This window comes from Schistocerca serialis, chromosome 3 (assembly GCF_023864345.2).
Source record: "Schistocerca serialis cubense isolate TAMUIC-IGC-003099 chromosome 3, iqSchSeri2.2, whole genome shotgun sequence".
Taxonomy (NCBI): Eukaryota; Metazoa; Arthropoda; class Insecta; order Orthoptera; family Acrididae; genus Schistocerca; species Schistocerca serialis.
In genome coordinates, this window is record NC_064640.1 from 108173920 (window position 1) to 108197270 (window position 23351).

At 26.3% G+C, this 23351-nt stretch overlaps 1 long non-coding RNA gene across 1 annotated transcript; it reads left to right on the forward strand.

The window, feature by feature from the left end:
• Nucleotides 1-10112: 10112 nt before the first annotated feature.
• Nucleotides 10113-20407, forward strand: LOC126469790 (uncharacterized). The gene is made up of 2 exons (XR_007586078.1): nt 10113-10850; nt 19881-20407. It is a non-coding gene; the product is annotated as an uncharacterized LOC126469790 (long non-coding RNA).
• Nucleotides 20408-23351: the final 2944 nt, after the last annotated feature.

Here is a 23351-nt window from a genome sequence, read left to right on the forward strand (position 1 = left end):
AACACCAGCCTGCAACCGTTCAGGTTGATAACCCCAACCCAAAATCAAAAGTAAAGTAGGAACCAATCTAGCCTCAAAAAAAATATAAAAAGAAAGAAGACTCAATCTAGCAAATGAACAATAAAGCATAATCATTAAAATTAAAACTATAAAAACAAAAAAATTAGAATGATAAGAACTTAAATAAACTGTACCTCTAGCAGTAATTATTAAAGAACAAATTCAAAAACTAAGTAGAATCAAACTAAAAGAAAAATAATCAATACCAAAATAATATCTAATCATATTTAAATCTGCATATGAATAAACACAAATCATAAAAACAAAACTAGACAGAAACATTAAAGAATGAACCAACCATCAACAATTATTAACTAAACAAAGAGGGATCAAAAAAATAGTTATAAATAAATACTTTAACATAAAGATAAACCAAAAGAATTAAAAAAATCATTACCATGAGAACGAATTATTGAAACTAAAATAGAAAGACCTAAAGCACCTTCACAAACAGAAAAAACCAAAAAAATAACAGGAAAAAAATAATCATAATCAAACTCAATAAGAAAAACAATAACCAACATAAATAAAGAAAGAACAATATATTCTAATCTCAAAAGAACCATTAATAAATGCTTACGTTTAGAAGAAAAAACATAAACACCAGCAAAATAAATCAATAAAGAAGTAAAGACAGAGAATATAAACATTAGTTTTAATAGTTTAAAAAAAACGCCGGTCTTGTAAACCGGAGATAAGTCTGGCCCCCGCTTTTAAAACTTCAGAGGTGGAAAGCTTCCCATCATCGGTCCCCAAAACCGATATTTTAAATAAACTAACCCCTGAAATGATCAAAATTATAATTATATCACTATCAAACGTAATAAATATTAATTTTATTAAATTAAGACACCCAATATCAATAATGCTTTTCATTATCCTACAAACTTTTTTAGTTGGGCTAATAACAGGGACAATAATGGAAAGATATTGGTTATCATATATTTTATTTTTAACATTTCTTGGTGGTATATTAGTTCTATTTATTTATATTACGAGAATTGCATCAAACGAAATATTTCAACCTAAATCAATTACAATAATTATTACCTTAACAATATGAATATTTATCATATCAACATTAATTATTTTAGATATAACAATATTTATAGACTTTTTCAAAAATACTGAAACTATAAATATTGATAATTCAATCAATTATCAAGAAATAACAATATCTTTAGAAAAACTATATAACAGACCAACATTCATTATTACAATAATAATAATAATTTATTTATTTTTAGCACTATTAGCAGTTGTTAAAATCACCAACATTAACCAGGGGCCTATTCGTAAAATAAGATAATTTACTAATGAATAAACCCTTACGATTGAGACATCCTTTAATTAAAATCATCAATAACTCTTTAGTTGATTTACTCGCACCAACAAATATTTCATTTTGATGGAATTTTGGGTCCCTACTAGGGCTATGTTTGGTAATTCAAATTGTAACTGGACTATTTTTAGCTATACATTATACATCAAATATTGAAATAGCATTTAGTAGTGTAGTTCACATCTGCCGAGATGTAAATAATGGCTGAATTATTCGAACCTTACATGCAAATGGAGCTTCTATATTTTTTATTTGTATTTATTTGCATGTAGGACGAGGAATTTACCAAGGATCTTATATATACATACACACCTGAATAATTGGTACAGTAATCCTATTTTTAGTTATAGCAACTGCATTTATAGGATACGTTTTACCTTGAGGTCAAATATCATTCTGAGGTGCAACAGTAATTACTAATTTATTATCAGCAATCCCATACTTAGGAACAGATTTAGTTCAATGAGTGTGAGGAGGATTTGCTGTTGATAATGCAACATTAAATCGATTCTTTACATTCCATTTTGTATTACCATTTATTATTGCTGCAATAGCAGCAATTCATTTATTTTTCCTTCACCAAACAGGGTCTAATAACCCTTTAGGACTAAATGGAGATATTGAAAAAATTCCATTTCACCCATACTTTACTTTCAAGGACTCTATTACGTTTGTATTAATAACATCATTATTAATTATGTTGTGCTTGATCAATCCTTACCTCCTAGGAGATCCGGATAATTTTGTACCTGCCAACCCATTAGTAACTCCTGTCCATATTCAACCAGAATGGTACTTCTTATTTGCATATGCAATTCTTCGGTCAATCCCTAACAAACTTGGAGGTGTTATTGCGTTATTCCTATCAATTAGAATCTTAATAATTTTACCATTTTATAATAAAACACCATTCCGAGGTATTCAATTCTATCCTATCAACCAGATTTTATTCTGAATTATAGTAGTTGTTGTATGCTTATTAACATGAATTGGAAAACGGCCTGTTGAAGAACCTTATATTATAACAGGACAAATCTTAACAATTATTTACTTTACATACTTCTTAATTAATGTGCATGTTGCAAACGCATGAGATAAGCTAATTAAGGAATAATAAGTTAATTAGCTTAGGAAAAGCATATGTTTTGAAAACATAAAACTAGAAGTTTAACTCTTCTATTAACATTTCTTAAAAAATTTCACTAAATAAATGAAATAAATAAAATCTTTAAACCAACAAAGAAAATAAAAAAATTTAAAGATAATGGCAAAAAACTTTTTCAAGCTAAGTACATTAATTTATCGTAACGAAAACGTGGTAATGTGCCACGAACTCAAATAAAACCAAAGGACATAACAGCAAGCTTAATAAAAAACATAAAAGAATAAAAATCACCACCTAAAAAAATTAAAGCTAATAACATTCTTATAAAAACAATTCTAGTATACTCAGCTAAAAAAATTAAAGTAAAACCTCCTGCACCATATTCAATATTAAACCCTGAAACTAACTCAGATTCACCCTCGGCAAAGTCAAAAGGAGTACGGTTAGTTTCAGCTAAACAAGAAGCAAAACAAGCATCAAGTAAATATAGAAGTCGTAATGATGGTAGTGCAATAAAAATTAGTGTAATTGCTGGTAGTGCTGTTCAGATTGTTTCAATTAAATGCCCGTGAAGTATGTTTCGGTTTGTATAGGCAATGAATAATATGTAACTTAGGGCATAGCCTACAATTACTGTAATTAATAATAATACGACCATGGTATGATCATGGAAGAATGATAGTTGCTCCATTAATGGTGAAGCTCCATCTTGAAGGGATAAATTTGATCATGTTGCCATTAATTTTCTAATAAAAGGTCAAACCTTTATTTGTAGAGCTTAAATCTACTGCACTAATCTGCCATATTAGAATCTAGAAATTAATGGTAGTTCTGAGTAACTGTGTTCCGCAGGTGGGTTATTTTGCAGTCATTCTGTTGATCTTCTTATATTAGCTCTAAATATGATTGCCCGGTTTGTAACCATTCTTTCTCATATAATTACAATGAATATAATGATTCCTACAATAGAAATTGTGGACCCAATTCTTGATACTACATTTCATGATGTATATGCGTCTGGGTAATCTGAATATCGTCGTGGTATTCCTGCTAGTCCTAGGAAGTGCTGAGGAAAGAATGTTAAGTTTACTCCAATAAATATAATTGTGAATTGGATTTTTAATCATGTATTATTTATAGTTAATCCTGTAAATAATGGATATCATTGAATAACACCTCCTATAATTGCAAATACTGCTCCTATAGATAAGACATAATGGAAGTGGGCAACTACATAATATGTATCATGTAATACAATGTCAAGTGATGAATTTGCTAATACTAATCCTGTTAGCCCACCAATTGTAAATAGGAAAATAAATCCTAGAGCTCATAATAACGGTGGATTAAATTTGAATTTAGTTCCATATAGTGTAGCTAATCATCTGAATACCTTGATTCCTGTAGGTACAGCAATAATTATTGTTGCTGATGTAAAGTATGCTCGTGTGTCAACGTCTATTCCTACTGTGAATATATGATGTGCTCATACAATAAATCCTATTAGTCCAATTGATAATATAGCATAAATTATACCTAGTGTTCCAAATGATTCAATTTTTCCTCTTTCTTGACATACAATGTGAGAAATAATCCCAAACCCCGGTAGAATTAAAATGTAAACTTCTGGGTGTCCAAAGAATCAGAATAGGTGTTGATATAAAATTGGGTCACCTCCTCCAGCAGGGTCAAAGAATGATGTATTTAAATTTCGATCTGTTAATAGTATAGTAATAGCCCCTGCTAATACTGGAAGTGATAAAAGGAGAAGAAGGGCTGTAATAGCTACAGATCAGACAAATAAAGGTGTTTGATCTAGAGTTATACTTTCTGATCGTATATTAATTGCTGTTGTAATGAAGTTTACTGCACCAAGAATAGATGATACACCTGCTAAGTGAAGTGAAAAAATAGCTAGGTCTACAGATGCCCCCCCCATGTGCGATAGCTCCTGCAAGAGGAGGGTAAACTGTTCATCCTGTACCAGCACCGTTATCTACTATAGAAGATGTAAGAAGAAGGGTAAGTGAGGGCGGTAGTAATCAAAAACTTATATAATTTATTCGTGGGAATGCTATATCTGGTGCACCAATTATTAATGGTACAAGTCAATTACCAAATCCACCAATTATAATAGGTATTACTATAAAAAAAATTATTACAAATGCGTGAGCTGTAATAATGACATTATAAATTTGGTCATCTCCAATTAGAGATCCTGGTTGACCAAGTTCAGCACGAATAAGTATTCTTATTGATGTTCCTACTATTCCTGCTCACGCTCCAAATAAGAAGTGTAAAGTACCAATATCCTTATGGTTTGTTGAGAATAATCATTTTTGCGGTAAGATGGCTGAATTTAAGGTGGTAGACTGTAAATCTACTTATGAGATGTTTCTCTCTTACCATACTTTAGGTCTTATATTCAATTATGATTCTAGACTGCAATTCTAGAGGTGTAAAATTTTACTAAGGCCTAAAAGATTATTCTTTTAATTATAACTTTGAAGGTTATTAGTTTGTTTAACTTAAGTCCTTAGTATAATGAGATTAAGGTTGATGTTGAGACTAATCCTATTGTTGAAATTATTACTGTTATAGGAAGAATAATTCTTGATTTTTGAGACTTTATTTTTATAGATCACGAATGTTCTGTGTATGATATAATTAGGGCTGAGAATCTAATACGTATATAATAATAAAGTGTGATTGTAGTTAATACAACCATAATTGTTATAATAGTTGTTATGTTATTTTCCATCAATGATTGTATTACAATTCATTTTGGTAGAAATCCAAGAAATGGTGGTAAACCACCTAATGGTAAAAGGGATAAGAATATTATGAATTTAATTTCAGTTTTTATATTTCTAGCTGAATAGATCTGATTTATAAAAAATAGATTTATTTGCTTAAATAATAGGACCATAATTAATCTTAATAGTGAATAAATAATAAAGTATAGTTCTCAAATGTTTTCTCTAACTGTTAGGGATCTAATTATTCACCCTAAATGTCTAATTGAGGAATATGCTAGAAGTTGTCGTAGCGATGTTTGATTTAAACCACCTATTGCCCCAATAATAATTCTTAGAATAATAATTGTTCAAATGAAAGTTCTTAGTTGAATACAGTAAGATAATACTATTATTGGGGCAATTTTTTGTCATGTTATTAGTGTTAAACAGTTATTTCATCTTGAAGCTCCTATTACTTCTGGAAATCAGAAATGAAAGGGTGCAGCCCCAATCTTTAATAATAATCTAGATCTAATTATTATTGATGGAATAAATTCTGTTTCTCATCCTATTGGATACTTTATTTGAATCAGCAAAATTGAAAATAATAGTATTGTCGATGCTATTGCTTGGACAATAAAATATTTAATTGATGATTCATTTATTATTATATTTTTATTTCTTGTTAGGAGCGGAATAAATGAAAGTAAGTTGATCTCAAGTCCTATTCAAACTCCGAATCAGGAGTTTGATGAAATGGACAGGATCGTTCCTATCATTAATGTTGATAGGAAGAGAAGTTTTGTAGAGTTGTTGGTCATTAAAAAGGAGAGGATTGATACCTCTATAAATGGGGTATGAACCCATTAGCTTGTTTAGCTTACCTTTTTACATTAAGGTGTATGATGCACGTTAGTTTTTGATACTAAAGGAGGTAGTTTAATTCTGTCTTATGTAATTTAATGAAGGTAATTTTATTTACTTGATTTACCCTATCAAGGTAACCCTTTAATCAGGCACTTCATTTATATTTAATATATAAATTAAAAATTTTTTTTAGAAATTTGTTTATGTATTATTTTGGTTATTTCTAATTAATTTATCTCGTTAGGATAATCTAAATACATATATATTATATATAATAAATAATTTATATTAATATATTACATTTAATTAAATTTAAATACCTATAATGTTATTTTATAATTATTAAATGATTATTTTAATACATTTATTTACCTAGGATTATAGCTACTTATGTTTTTAGCTTAAAATAAGTTATTGTATTATAAATTATATAATAATATGTAAATTAATATTTAATATTATTATAATTGGATATAATAAATATAATTAATATTATTAAATATAAAATTTTATATTAATATAACTAATTATATTAATTATAATAATATAATTTAATATATTATCTATAATTAGATTATTTAACTAATTAATATTTAAGTTAACTTAATATAAAGTTAATTTTATATTAATAACATATTACATTAATTTACATAATTATATTAAATATATTTATTATATTATTTAATCTTTCTTTATTATTAGTGAAAAGAAAGATTAAATAAGAAAGAATATAATACATTTATCGGTATACATGTTCCATATTAATCTTTATTTATATATAATAGAGAAGTTGTTGTGGTCATTCTAGGGTGCGTTTCTTTTTTTTTTTTGTTATTTTTGTGTTTGTTTTATTTTGTTTTTCTTTAAATATTTGAATCGTTTATTTTTTCTTATTTTTATAAATTTTTAAATTTCTTATTTTGTTTCCAAAAGTTTTATTCTTGCTTATTTATTCACTTTTTCTTTGTATTATATGTAAGTTTTGTGAAACTAAATGTTCTATTTTGCAGTAATTTGATTTAATTATCAAGTGATTTTGGATTTAGCAATTGATTTAGTATCGGCATAATTCGTGCCAGCAGCCGCGGTTATACGATTGATACAAGTGAATATTATTGGTTAAAACAGTTATTTATATTTTTAGGGTTAAAATATAAATTTGTAAGGTGAAATGTTAAAATTTATTTATAGCTCTTTTTATGAATCTGTGAAATTTGAATAATAAACTAGGATTAGATACCCTATTATTTTAAATGTTAATTATATTTACCTGGGTACTATTAGTTAAGGTCTTTAAACCCAAAGAATTTGGCGGTATCTCATTCCATTCAGAGGAACCTACCCCATGATTGATAATACACGATTTACTCTACTCAATTTATTTGTTTGTATATCTCCGTTATCAGAGAATCTTTTTAGAGTTATAATTCTCAAGATTTATAATTGTAAAGTATTTCAGGTCAAGGTGCAGCTTATAATTAAGAGGAGGTGGGTTACAATAGATTTTTGTTTATAACGGATTTGATGGTGAAATACTATTAATGAAGGTGGATTTGATAGTAATTTAATTTATTTAATTTAACTGATATTGGCTCTGAGGTGTGTACACATCGCCCGTCGCTCTCATTATTGATTATTCTATTTTATTACTTTAATTTAGCTTCAATTTAGATGAGATAAGTCGTAACATAGTAGATGTACTGGAAAGTGTATCTAGGAAGAGTTTCAAGATATAACTTATTAGTAAAGTGTTTCATTTACACTGAAAATTTTTCTGTGCAAATCAGGATATCTTGATTATTTATTTTATTATATTTATTTTTTGTTTATTTAATTATTTAATAAAAATAATTTTGTCGAATTTTGTCTTAGTATATTTTGTAGAATTGATTTTTTATATTATAGTTTATTGGTAATGTAATTGTTTTATGAAATATTATTTTAAATTTTTAAAAGTAGATTTTATTTATTGTACCTTTTGTATCAGGGTTTATCAAAATTTTAGTATTTACTTTACTTGTCTCGATTTGGGTTGATTTATAAATAATTTATAGTTAATGTATCATAATTATTATTAAATTATTTATAGAAATGAGATGTTACTCTTTTCCCAAGATATCTAGTTTCTTAAGAAAAAATTTAATTTTTTAAAGTTAATTGTTTTTATTTAATTTTTTAGGTATAAATATTAACTTATTTATTCTTTAAGGGATAAGCTTTGAAGTTAATAACCTATAATTTGTTTTAATAAAATATAATAGTAAGCTTTAAACCAGCTATCTTTAAGATTACGTTTCAGTTCATTACTTTTATTTTTGATTTTATAATTATTTTAGGTTTTTTATTAAGATTATAAATTTAATTTTGAAATTTTTGTAATAATGATAGAATTAGTATATTTATTTGTATATAATTTTTACCTTGTTAATTTATTATAAGGAACTAGGCAAAATTGATTTCCGCCTGTTTATCAAAAACATGTCCTCTAGAAAATATTTTGAGGTCTGGCCTGCTCACTGAGCAAATTTTTAAAGAGCCGCGGTATTTTGACCGTGCAAAGGTAGCATAATCATTAGTCTCTTAATTAGTGGCTGGAATGAATGGCTTGACGAGAAATCAACTGTCTCTTAATAAATTTTTGAATTTAACTTTTGAGTCAAAAGGCTTAAATTTTTCTTTAGGACGAGAAGACCCTATAGAGCTTAACATTTTATTTTTATATAGTTTTTTGTTTGTCTTTCTATATTTAATGATGATGTTTTGTTGGGGTGACATGAAGGATAAATAAACTCTTCATTATTATATCATTTATTTATGTTTGTTGTTTTGATCCATAATTTATGATCATAAGATTAAGTTGCCTTAGGGATAACAGCGTAATTGTTTTTGAGAGCTCATATCGACAAAGCAGATTGCGACCTCGATGTTGGATTAAGAAAAATTTTGGGTGCAGTAGCCCAGTAATTAGGTCTGTTCGACCTTTAAATTCTTACATGATCTGAGTTCAGACCGGCGTGAGCCAGGTCGGTTTCTATCCTAAGATTATTAATTCATATTAGTACGAAAGGACCACATGGTTGAAATATTTTTTATTTTATTGATTAATACTAATTAAATTACTATTTTGACAGATTAATGTGTTGAATTTAGAATTCATTTATGTAGATTTTTTCTACAAATAGTATTGATACTTTATGATTTATTTATGTTTATTTTGAATTTTCTTTTATTAGTTATTTGTGTTTTAATTAGTGTTGCTTTTTTAACTTTATTAGAGCGTAAGGTTTTAGGTTATATTCAAATTCGGAAGGGTCCAAATAAAGTAGGTTTTGTCGGAATTCCTCAACCCTTTAGTGATGCTATCAAGTTAATTTGTAAGGAGCAGCCAATTCCTATTATATCTAATTATTTACTTTATTATTTTTCTCCTGTTTTTAATTTAATAATTTCCTTGGCTGTTTGAGTGATTTTTCCCTACTTAACTTATATATGTTCTTTTTCTTATGGATTTTTGTTTTTTTTATGTTGTACTTGATTAGGTGTTTATACTGTTATAATTGCTGGTTGGTCTTCTAATTCAAATTATTCTTTACTAGGTTCTCTTCGTTCTGTTGCTCAAACAATTTCATATGAAGTTAGTTTGGCTTTAATTTTATTATCTTTAATTATTTTAATTGGTAGTTTTAACATGTTTGATTTTATAAACTATCAGCTTTATTGTTGATTTATTATTATTTCTTTTCCTTTAGCTTTAGCTTGTTTTGCTTCTTGTTTAGCTGAAACTAACCGTACTCCTTTTGACTTTGCCGAGGGTGAATCTGAGTTAGTTTCAGGGTTTAATATTGAATATGGTGCAGGAGGTTTTACTTTAATTTTTTTAGCTGAGTATACTAGAATTGTTTTTATAAGAATGTTATTAGCTTTAATTTTTTTAGGTGGTGATTTTTATTCTTTTATATTTTTTATTAAGCTTGCTGTTATGTCCTTTGGTTTTATTTGAGTTCGTGGCACATTACCACGTTTCCGTTACGATAAATTAATGTACTTAGCTTGAAAAAGTTTTTTGCCATTATCTTTAAATTTTTTGTATTTTCTTTGTTGGTTTAAAGATTTTATTTATTTCATTTATTTAGTGAAATTTTTTTAAGAAAAGTTAATAGAAGAGTTAAACTTCTAGTTTTATGTTTTCAAAACATATGCTTTTCCTAAGCTAATTAACTTATTATTCCTTAATTAGCTTATCTCATGCGTTTGCAACATGCACATTAATTAAGAAGTATGTAAAGTAAATAATTGTTAAGATTTGTCCTGTTATAATATAAGGTTCTTCAACAGGCCGTTTTCCAATTCATGTTAATAAGCATACAACAACTACTATAATTCAGAATAAAATCTGGTTGATAGGATAGAATTGAATACCTCGGAATGGTGTTTTATTATAAAATGGTAAAATTATTAAGATTCTAATTGATAGGAATAACGCAATAACACCTCCAAGTTTATTAGGGATTGACCGAAGAATTGCATATGCAAATAAGAAGTACCATTCTGGTTGAATATGGACAGGAGTTACTAATGGGTTGGCAGGTACAAAATTATCCGGATCTCCTAGGAGGTAAGGATTGATCAAGCACAATATAATTAATAATGATGTTATTAATACAAATGTAATAGAGTCCTTGAAAGTAAAGTATGGGTGAAATGGAATTTTTTCAATATCTCCATTTAGTCCTAAAGGGTTATTAGACCCTGTTTGGTGAAGGAAAAATAAATGAATTGCTGCTATTGCAGCAATAATAAATGGTAATACAAAATGGAATGTAAAGAATCGATTTAATGTTGCATTATCAACAGCAAATCCTCCTCACACTCATTGAACTAAATCTGTTCCTAAGTATGGGATTGCTGATAATAAATTAGTAATTACTGTTGCACCTCAGAATGATATTTGACCTCAAGGTAAAACGTATCCTATAAATGCAGTTGCTATAACTAAAAATAGGATTACTGTACCAATTATTCAGGTGTGTATGTATATATAAGATCCGTAGTAAATTCCTCGTCCTACATGCAAATAAATACAAATAAAAAATATAGAAGCTCCATTTGCATGTAAGGTTCGAATAATTCAGCCATTATTTACATCTCAGCAGATGTGAACTACACTACTAAATGCTATTTCAATATTTGATGTATAATGTATAGCTAAAAATAGTCCAGTTACAATTTGAATTACCAAACATAGCCCTAGTAGGGACCCAAAATTCCATCAAAATGAAATATTTGTTGGTGCGGGTAAATCAACTAAAGAGTTATTGATGATTTTAATTAAAGGATGTCTCAATCGTAAGGGTTTATTTGTTAGTAAATTATCTTATTTTACGAATAGGCCCCTGGTTAATGTTGGTGATTTTAACAACTGCTAATAGTGCTAAAAATATAAATTATTATTATTATTGTAATAATGAATGTTGGTCTATTATATAGTTTTTCTAAAGATATTGTTATTTCTTGATAATTGATTGAATTATCAATATTTATAGTTTCAGTATTTTTGAAAAAGTCTATAAATATTGTTATATCTAAAATAATTAATGTTGATATGATAAATATTCATATTGTTAAGGTAATAATTATTGTAATTGATTTAGGTTGAAATATTTCGTTTGATGCAATTCTCGTAATATAAATAAATAGAACTAATATACCACCAAGAAATGTTAAAAATAAAATATATGATAACCAATATCTTTCCATTATTGTCCCTGTTATTAGCCCAACTAAAAAAGTTTGTAGGATAATGAAAAGCATTATTGATATTGGGTGTCTTAATTTAATAAAATTAATATTTATTACGTTTGATAGTGATATAATTATTATTTTGATCATTTCAGGGGTTAGTTTATTTAAAATATCGGTTTTGGGGACCGATGATGGGAAGCTTTCCACCTCTGAAGTTTTAAAAGCGGGGGCCAGACTTATCTCCGGTTTACAAGACCGGCGTTTTTTTAAACTATTAAAACTAATGTTTATATTCTCTGTATTTACTTCTTTATTGATTTATTTTGCTGGTGTTTATGTTTTTTCTTCTAAACGTAAGCATTTATTAATGGTTCTTTTGAGATTAGAATATATTGTTCTTTCTTTATTTATGTTGGTTATTGTTTTTCTTATTGAGTTTGATTATGATTATTTTTTTCCTGTTATTTTTTTGTTTTTTTCTGTTTGTGAAGGTGCTTTAGGTCTTTCTATTTTAGTTTCAATAATTCGTTCTCATGGTAATGATTTTTTTAATTCTTTTGGTTTATCTTTATGTTAAAGTATTTATTTATAACTATTTTTTTGATCCCTCTTTGTTTAGTTAATAATTGTTGATGGTTGGTTCATTCTTTAATGTTTCTGTCTAGTTTTGTTTTTATGATTTGTGTTTATTCATATGCAGATTTAAATATGATTAGATATTATTTTGGTATTGATTATTTTTCTTTTAGTTTGATTCTACTCAGTTTTTGAATTTGTTCTTTAATAATTACTGCTAGAGGTTCAGTTTATTTAAGTTCTTATCATTCTAATTTTTTTGTTTTTATAGTTTTAATTTTAATGATTATGCTTTATTGTTCATTTGCTAGATTGAGTCTTCTTTCTTTTTATATTTTTTTTTAGGCTAGATTGGTTCCTACTTTACTTTTGATTTTGGGTTGGGGTTATCAACCTGAACGGTTGCAGGCTGGTGTTTATTTAATTTTTTATACTTTGGTTGCTAGATTGCCTTTATTATTAGTTTTATTTAGGGTTTATGATTTTTCTGATACTTTATATTTTCCTTTATTGGTTGATTTTGGTTCTTATTATTTTATGTTTTATGTTTTTATAATTCTTGCTTTTTTAGTAAAGATGCCAATATTTTTGGTTCATTTATGGCTTCCTAAGGCCCATGTTGAGGCCCCTATTTCAGGTAGAATAATTCTTGCTGGTGTTTTATTAAAGTTAGGTGGTTATGGTATTTTTCGTGTTATAAAGGTTATTTCTTATTTGGGTTTAAAGTTTAATTATTTTTGAGTGTCTTTAGGTTTATCCGGTGGGGTTATTGTTAGATTTATTTGTTTTCGTCAGGTTGATTTAAAATCTTTAATTGCTTATTCTTCTGTTGCTCATATAAGAATGGTTATTGGAGGATTAATAACTATGAATTGATGAGGTTGTATAGGTTCTCTTTCTTTAATGGTTGGTCATGGTTTGTGTTCTTCTGGTTTATTTTGTCTATCTAATATTATTTATGAGCGTTTAGGTAGACAAAGATTATTGATTAACAAGGGTATAATTAATTTAATGCCAAGAATGGCTTTATGATGATTTCTTTTGAGATCTTCTAATATAGCCGCTCCTCCTTCTTTAAATTTGGTAGGTGAACTTAGATTATTAAATAGAATTATGTCTTGATCTTCTTTTAGATTTCTTGCTTTAATTTTTTTGTCTTTTTTTAGAGCTGTTTATACTTTATATATATATTCTTATTCTCAGCATGGTAATTATTATTCTGGTGTTTATACTTGTTCTCTTGGTTATTTTCGTGAATATCATCTTTTACTTTTACATTGATTGCCTTTAAATATTCTTTGTTTAAAGGGTGAGTATTTTTTTGTTTAGGTTGCTTAAGTATTTTAATTAAAAATGTTGTTTTGTGGCATCAATGATATGAATTTTTTCATCTTAGGCCGTGAATTTGTTTTCTATTTGTTCTTTGAGTTTTTTTTCTCTATTTTTTTCTAGAACTATAATTTTTATTTTGGGTATTTATTATTTAATAATTGATTATAGAGTTTTTGTTGAATGAGAGCTTTTTAATTTAAATGGTTCTATGGTTGTTATGACTTTAATTTTGGATTGAATGTCTCTTATTTTTATATCTTTTGTTATATATATTTCTTCTTTGGTTATTTATTATAGAGAGGATTATATATCGGGAGAAAAGAATATAAATCGTTTTATTATTATTGTTTTAATATTTATTCTTTCTATAGGTTTTTTAATTATTAGTCCTAATTTGATTAGAATTTTATTAGGAAGAGATGGTTCAGGTTTAGTTTCTTATTGTTTAGTTATTTATTATCAAAATGTAAATCTTATAATGCGGGTATGTTAACTGCACTTTCTAATCGTATTGGTGATGTTGCTATTTTAATTTCTATTGCTATTTTAATTTCTATTCATTTTGGTAGAAATCCAAGAAATGGTGGTAAACCACCTAATGATAAAAGGGATAAGAATATTATGAATTTAATTTCAGTTTTTATATTTCTAGCTGAATAGATCTGATTTATAAAAAATAGATTTATTTGCTTAAATAATAGGACCATAATTAATCTTAATAGTGAATAAATAATAAAGTATAGTTCTCAAATGTTTTCTCTAACTGTTAGGGATCTAATTATTCACCCTAAATGTCTAATTGAGGAATATGCTAGAAGTTGTCGTAGCGATGTTTGATTTAAACCACCTATTGCCCCAATAATAATTCTTAGAATAATAATTGTTCAAATGAAAGTTATTAGTTGAATACAGTAAGATAATACTATTATTGGGGCAATTTTTTGTCATGTTATTAGTGTTAAACAGTTATTTCATCTTGAAGCTTCTATTACTTCTGGAAATCAGAAATGAAAGGGTGCAGCCCCAATCTTTAATAATAATCTAGATCTAATTATTATTGATGGAATAAATTCTGTTTCTCATCCTATTGGATACTTTATTTGAATCAGCAAAATTGAAAATAATAGTATTGTCGATGCTATTGCTTGGACAATAAAATATTTAATTGATGATTCATTTATTATTATATTTTTATTTCTTGTTAGGAGCGGAATAAATGAAAGTAAGTTGATCTCAAGTCCTATTCAAACTCCGAATCAGGAGTTTGATGAAATGGACAGGATCGTTCCTATCATTAATGTTGATAGGAAGAGAAGTTTTGTAGAGTTGTTGGTCATTAAAAAGGAGAGGATTGATACCTCTATAAATGGGGTATGAACCCATTAGCTTGTTTAGCTTACCTTTTTACATTAAGGTGTATGATGCACGTTAGTTTTTGATACTAAAGGAGGTAGTTTAATTCTGTCTTATGTAATTTAATGAAGGTAATTTTATTTACTTGATTTACCCTATCAAGGTAACCCTTTAATCAGGCACTTCATTTATATTTAATATATAAATTAAAAATTTTTTTTAGAAATTTGTTTATGTATTATTTTGGTTATTTCTAATTAATTTATCTCGTTAGGATAATCTAAATACATATATATTATATATAATAAATAATTTATATTAATATATTACATTTAATTAAATTTAAATACCTATAATGTTATTTTATAATTATTAAATGATTATTTTAATACATTTATTTACCTAGGATTATAGCTACTTATGTTTTTAGCTTAAAATAAGTTATTGTATTATAAATTATATAATAATATGTAAATTAATATTTAATATTATTATAATTGGATATAATAAATATAATTAATATTATTAAATATAAAATTTTATATTAATATAACTAATTATATTAATTATAATAATATAATTTAATATATTATCTATAATTAGATTATTTAACTAATTAATATTTAAGTTAACTTAATATAAAGTTAATTTTATATTAATAACATATTACATTAATTTACATAATTATATTAAATATATTTATTATATTATTTAATCTTTCTTTATTATTAGTGAAAAGAAAGATTAAATAAGAAAGAATATAATACATTTATCGGTATACATGTTCCATATTAATCTTTATTTATATATAATAGAGAAGTTGTTGTGGTCATTCTAGGGTGCGTTTCTTTTTTTTTTTTGTTATTTTTGTGTTTGTTTTATTTTGTTTTTCTTTAAATATTTGAATCGTTTATTTTTTCTTATTTTTATAAATTTTTAAATTTCTTATTTTGTTTCCAAAAGTTTTATTCTTGCTTATTTATTCACTTTTTCTTTGTATTATATGTAAGTTTTGTGAAACTAAATGTTCTATTTTGCAGTAATTTGATTTAATTATCAAGTGATTTTGGATTTAGCAATTGATTTAGTATCGGCATAATTCGTGCCAGCAGCCGCGGTTATACGATTGATACAAGTGAATATTATTGGTTAAAACAGTTATTTATATTTTTAGGGTTAAAATATAAATTTGTAAGGTGAAATGTTAAAATTTATTTATAGCTCTTTTTATGAATCTGTGAAATTTGAATAATAAACTAGGATTAGATACCCTATTATTTTAAATGTTAATTATATTTACCTGGGTACTATTAGTTAAGGTCTTTAAACCCAAAGAATTTGGCGGTATCTCATTCCATTCAGAGGAACCTACCCCATGATTGATAATACACGATTTACTCTACTCAATTTATTTGTTTGTATATCTCCGTTATCAGAGAATCTTTTTAGAGTTATAATTCTCAAGATTTATAATTGTAAAGTATTTCAGGTCAAGGTGCAGCTTATAATTAAGAGGAGGTGGGTTACAATAGATTTTTGTTTATAACGGATTTGATGGTGAAATACTATTAATGAAGGTGGATTTGATAGTAATTTAATTTATTTAATTTAACTGATATTGGCTCTGAGGTGTGTACACATCGCCCGTCGCTCTCATTATTGATTATTCTATTTTATTACTTTAATTTAGCTTCAATTTAGATGAGATAAGTCGTAACATAGTAGATGTACTGGAAAGTGTATCTAGGAAGAGTTTCAAGATATAACTTATTAGTAAAGTGTTTCATTTACACTGAAAATTTTTCTGTGCAAATCAGGATATCTTGATTATTTATTTTATTATATTTATTTTTTGTTTATTTAATTATTTAATAAAAATAATTTTGTCGAATTTTGTCTTAGTATATTTTGTAGAATTGATTTTTTATATTAAAGTTTATTGGTAATGTAATTGTTTTATGAAATATTATTTTAAATTTTTAAAAGTAGATTTTATTTATTGTACCTTTTGTATCAGGGTTTATCAAAATTTTAGTATTTACTTTACTTGTCTCGATTTGGGTTGATTTATAAATAATTTATAGTTAATGTATCATAATTATTATTAAATTATTTATAGAAATGAGATGTTAATCTTTTCCCAAGATATCTAGTTTCTTAAGAAAAAATTTAATTTTTTAAAGTTAATTGTTTTTATTTAATTTTTTAGGTATAAATATTAACTTATTTATTCTTTAAGGGATAAGCTTTGAAGTTAATAACCTATAATTTGTTTTAATAAAATATAATAGTAAGCTTTAAACCAGCTATCTTTAAGATTACGTTTTAGTTCATTATTTTTATTTTTGATTTTATAATTATTTTAGGTTTTTTATTAAGATTATAAATTTAATTTTGAAATTTTTGTAATAATGATAGAATTAGTATATTTATTTGTATATAATTTTTACCTTCTTAATTTATTATAAGGAACTAGGCAAAATTGATTTCCGCCTGTTTATCAAAAACATGTCCTCTAGAAAATATTTTGAGGTCTGGCCTGCTCACTGAGCAAATTTTTAAAGAGCCGCGGTATTTTGACCGTGCAAAGGTAGCATAATCATTAGTCTCTTAATTAGTGGCTGGAATGAATGGCTTGACGAGAAATCAACTGTCTCTTAATAAATTTTTGAATTTAACTTTTGAGTCAAAAGGCTTAAATTTTTCTTTAGGACGAGAAGACCCTATAGAGCTTAACATTTTATTTTTATATAGTTTTTTGTTTGTCTTTCTATATTTAATGATGATGTTTTGTTGGGGTGACATGAAGGATAAATAAACTCTTCATTATTATATCATTTATTTATGTTTGTTGTTTTGATCCATAATTTATGATCATAAGATTAAGTTGCCTTAGGGATAACAGCGTAATTGTTTTTGAGAGCTCATATCGACAAAGCAGATTGCGACCTCGATGTTGGATTAAGAAAAATTTTGGGTGCAGTAGCCCAGTAATTAGGTCTGTTCGACCTTTAAATTCTTACATGATCTGAGTTCAGACCGGCGTGAGCCAGGTCGGTTTCTATCCTAAGATTATTAATTCATATTAGTACGAAAGGACCACATGGTTGAAATATTTTTTATTTTATTGATTAATACTAATTAAATTACTATTTTGACAGATTAATGTGTTGAATTTAGAATTCATTTATGTAGATTTTTTCTACAAATAGTATTGATACTTTATGATTTATTTATGTTTATTTTGAATTTTCTTTTATTAGTTATTTGTGTTTTAATTAGTGTTGCTTTTTTAACTTTATTAGAGCGTAAGGTTTTAGGTTATATTCAAATTCGGAAGGGTCCAAATAAAGTAGGTTTTGTCGGAATTCCTCAACCCTTTAGTGATGCTATCAAGTTAATTTGTAAGGAGCAGCCAATTCCTATTATATCTAATTATTTACTTTATTATTTTTCTCCTGTTTTTAATTTAATAATTTCCTTGGCTGTTTGAGTGATTTTTCCCTACTTAACTTATATATGTTCTTTTTCTTATGGATTTTTGTTTTTTTTATGTTGTACTTGATTAGGTGTTTATACTGTTATAATTGCTGGTTGGTCTTCTAATTCAAATTATTCTTTACTAGGTTCTCTTCGTTCTGTTGCTCAAACAATTTCATATGAAGTTAGTTTGGCTTTAATTTTATTATCTTTAATTATTTTAATTGGTAGTTTTAACATGTTTGATTTTATAAACTATCAGCTTTATTGTTGATTTATTATTATTTCTTTTCCTTTAGCTTTAGCTTGTTTTGCTTCTCGTTTAGCTGAAACTAACCGTACTCCTTTTGACTTTGCCGAGGGTGAATCTGAGTTAGTTTCAGGGTTTAATATTGAATATGGTGCAGGAGGTTTTACTTTAATTTTTTTAGCTGAGTATACTAGAATTGTTTTTATAAGAATGTTATTAGCTTTAATTTTTTTAGGTGGTGATTTTTATTCTTTTATATTTTTTATTAAGCTTGCTGTTATGTCCTTTGGTTTTATTTGAGTTCGTGGCACATTACCACGTTTTCGTTACGATAAATTAATGTACTTAGCTTGAAAAAGTTTTTTGCCATTATCTTTAAATTTTTTTATTTTCTTTGTTGGTTTAAAGATTTTATTTATTTCATTTATTTAGTGAAATTTTTTAAGAAAAGTTAATAGAAGAGTTAAACTTCTAGTTTTATGTTTTCAAAACATATGCTTTTCCTAAGCTAATTAACTTATTATTCCTTAATTAGCTTATCTCATGCGTTTGCAACATGCACATTAATTAAGAAGTATGTAAAGTAAATAATTGTTAAGATTTGTCCTGTTATAATATAAGGTTCTTCAACAGGCCGTTTTCCAATTCATGTTAATAAGCATACAACAACTACTATAATTCAGAATAAAATCTGGTTGATAGGATAGAATTGAATACCTCGGAATGGTGTTTTATTATAAAATGGTAAAATTATTAAGATTCTAATTGATAGGAATAACGCAATAACACCTCCAAGTTTATTAGGGATTGACCGAAGAATTGCATATGCAAATAAGAAGTACCATTCTGGTTGAATATGGACAGGAGTTACTAATGGGTTGGCAGGTACAGAATTATCCGGATCTCCTAGGAGGTAAGGATTGATCAAGCACAATATAATTAATAATGATGTTATTAATACAAATGTAATAGAGTCCTTGAAAGTAAAGTATGGGTGAAATGGAATTTTTTCAATATCTCCATTTAGTCCTAAAGGGTTATTAGACCCTGTTTGGTGAAGGAAAAATAAATGAATTGCTGCTATTGCAGCAATAATAAATGGTAATACAAAATGGAATGTAAAGAATCGATTTAATGTTGCATTATCAACAGCAAATCCTCCTCACACTCATTGAACTAAATCTGTTCCTAAGTATGGGATTGCTGATAATAAATTAGTAATTACTGTTGCACCTCAGAATGATATTTGACCTCAAGGTAAAACGTATCCTATAAATGCAGTTGCTATAACTAAAAATAGGATTACTGTACCAATTATTCAGGTGTGTATGTATATATAAGATCCGTAGTAAATTCCTCGTCCTACATGCAAATAAATACAAATAAAAAATATAGAAGCTCCATTTGCATGTAAGGTTCGAATAATTCAGCCATTATTTACATCTCAGCAGATGTGAACTACACTACTAAATGCTATTTCAATATTTGATGTATAATGTATAGCTAAAAATAGTCCAGTTACAATTTGAATTACCAAACATAGCCCTAGTAGGGACCCAAAATTCCATCAAAATGAAATATTTGTTGGTGCGGGTAAATCAACTAAAGAGTTATTGATGATTTTAATTAAAGGATGTCTCAATCGTAAGGGTTTATTCATTAGTAAATTATCTTATTTTACGAATAGGCCCCTGGTTAATGCTGGTGATTTTAACAACTGCTAATAGTGCTAAAAATAAATAAATTAATATTATTATTGTAATAATGAATGTTGGTCTATTATATAGTTTTTCTAAAGATATTGTTATTTCTTGATAATTGATTGAATTATCAATATTTATAGTTTCAGTATTTTTGAAAAAGTCTATAAATATTGTTATATCTAAAATAATTAATGTTGATATGATAAATATTCATATTGTTAAGGTAATAATTATTGTAATTGATTTAGGTTGAAATATTTCGTTTGATGCAATTCTCGTAATATAAATAAATAGAACTAATATACCACCAAGAAATGTTAAAAATAAAATATATGATAACCAATATCTTTCCATTATTGTCCCTGTTATTAGCCCAACTAAAAAAGTTTGTAGGATAATGAAAAGCATTATTGATATTGGGTGTCTTAATTTAATAACATTAATATTTATTACGTTTGATAGTGATATAATTATTATTTTGATCATTTCAGGGGTTAGTTTATTTAAAATATCGGTTTTGGGGACCGATGATGGGAAGCTTTCCACCTCTGAAGTTTTAAAAGCGGGGGCCAGACTTATCTCCGGTTTACAAGACCGGCGTTTTTTTTAAACTATTAAAACTAATGTTTATATTCTCTGTCTTTACTTCTTTATTGATTAATTTTGCTGGTGTTTATGTTTTTTCTTCTAAACGTAAGCATTTATTAATGGTTCTTTTGAGATTAGAATATATTGTTCTTTCTTTATTTATGTTGGTTATTGTTTTTCTTATTGAGTTTGATTATGATTATTTTTTTCCTGTTATTTTTTTGGTTTTTTCTGTTTGTGAAGGTGCTTTAGGTCTTTCTATTTTAGTTTCAATAATTCGTTCTCATGGTAATGATTTTTTTAATTCTTTTGGTTTATCTTTATGTTAAAGTATTTATTTATAACTATTTTTTTGATCCCTCTTTGTTTAGTTAATAATTGTTGATGGTTGGTTCATTCTTTAATGTTTCTGTCTAGTTTTGTTTTTATGATTTGTGTTTATTCATATGCAGATTTAAATATGATTAGATATTATTTTGGTATTGATTATTTTTCTTTTAGTTTGATTCTACTTAGTTTTTGAATTTGTTCTTTAATAATTACTGCTAGAGGTTCAGTTTATTTAAGTTCTTATCATTCTAATTTTTTTGTTTTTATAGTTTTAATTTTAATGATTATGCTTTATTGTTCATTTGCTAGATTGAGTCTTCTTTCTTTTTATATTTTTTTTTAGGCTAGATTGGTTCCTACTTTACTTTTGATTTTGGGTTGGGGTTATCAACCTGAACGGTTGCAGGCTGGTGTTTATTTAATTTTTTATACTTTGGTTGCTAGATTGCCTTTATTATTAGTTTTATTTAGGGTTTATGATTTTTCTGATACTTTATATTTTCCTTTATTGGTTGATTTTGGTTCTTATTATTTTATGTTTTATGTTTTTATAATTCTTGCTTTTTTAGTTAAGATGCCAATATTTTTGGTTCATTTATGGCTTCCTAAGGCCCATGTTGAGGCCCCTATTTCAGGTAGAATAATTCTTGCTGGTGTTTTATTAAAGTTAGGTGGTTATGGTATTTTTCGTGTTATAAAGGTTATTTCTTATTTGGGTTTAAAGTTTAATTATTTTTGAGTGTCTTTAGGTTTATCCGGTGGGGTTATTGTTAGATTTATTTGTTTTCGTCAGGTTGATTTAAAATCTTTAATTGCTTATTCTTCTGTTGCTCATATAAGAATGGTTATTGGAGGATTAATAACTATGAATTGATGAGGTTGTATAGGTTCTCTTTCTTTAATGGTTGGTCATGGTTTGTGTTCTTCTGGTTTATTTTGTCTATCTAATATTATTTATGAGCGTTTAGGTAGACGAAGATTATTGATTAACAAGGGTATAATTAATTTAATGCCAAGAATGGCTTTATGATGATTTCTTTTGAGATCTTCTAATGTAGCCGCTCCTCCTTCTTTAAATTTGGTAGGTGAACTTAGATTATTAAATAGAATTATGTCTTGATCTTCTTTTAGATTTCTTGCTTTAATTTTTTTGTCTTTTTTTAGAGCTGTTTATACTTTATATATATATTCTTATTCTCAGCATGGTAATTATTATTCTGGTGTTTATACTTGTTCTCTTGGTTATTTTCGTGAATATCATCTTTTACTTTTACATTGATTGCCTTTAAATATTCTTTGTTTAAAGGGTGAGTATTTTTTTGTTTAGGTTGCTTAAGTATTTTAATTAAAAATGTTGTTTTGTGGAATCAATGATATGAATTTTTTCATCTTAGGCCGTGAATTTGTTTTCTATTTGTTCTTTGAGTTTTTTTTCTCTATTTTTTTCTAGAACTATAATTTTTATTTTGGGTATTTATTATTTAATAATTGATTATAGAGTTTTTGTTGAATGAGAGCTTTTTAATTTAAATGGTTCTATGGTTGTTATGACTTTAATTTTGGATTGAATGTCTCTTATTTTTATATCTTTTGTTATATATATTTCTTCTTTGGTTATTTATTATAGAGAGGATTATATATCGGGAGAAAAGAATATAAATCGTTTTATTATTATTGTTTTAATATTTATTCTTTCTATAGGTTTTTTAATTATTAGTCCTAATTTGATTAGAATTTTATTAGGATGAGATGGTTTAGGTTTAGTTTCTTATTGTTTAGTTATTTATTATCAAAATGTAAAATCTTATAATGCGGGTATGTTAACTGCACTTTCTAATCGTATTGGTGATGTTGCTATTTTAATTTCTATTGCTTGAATATTGAA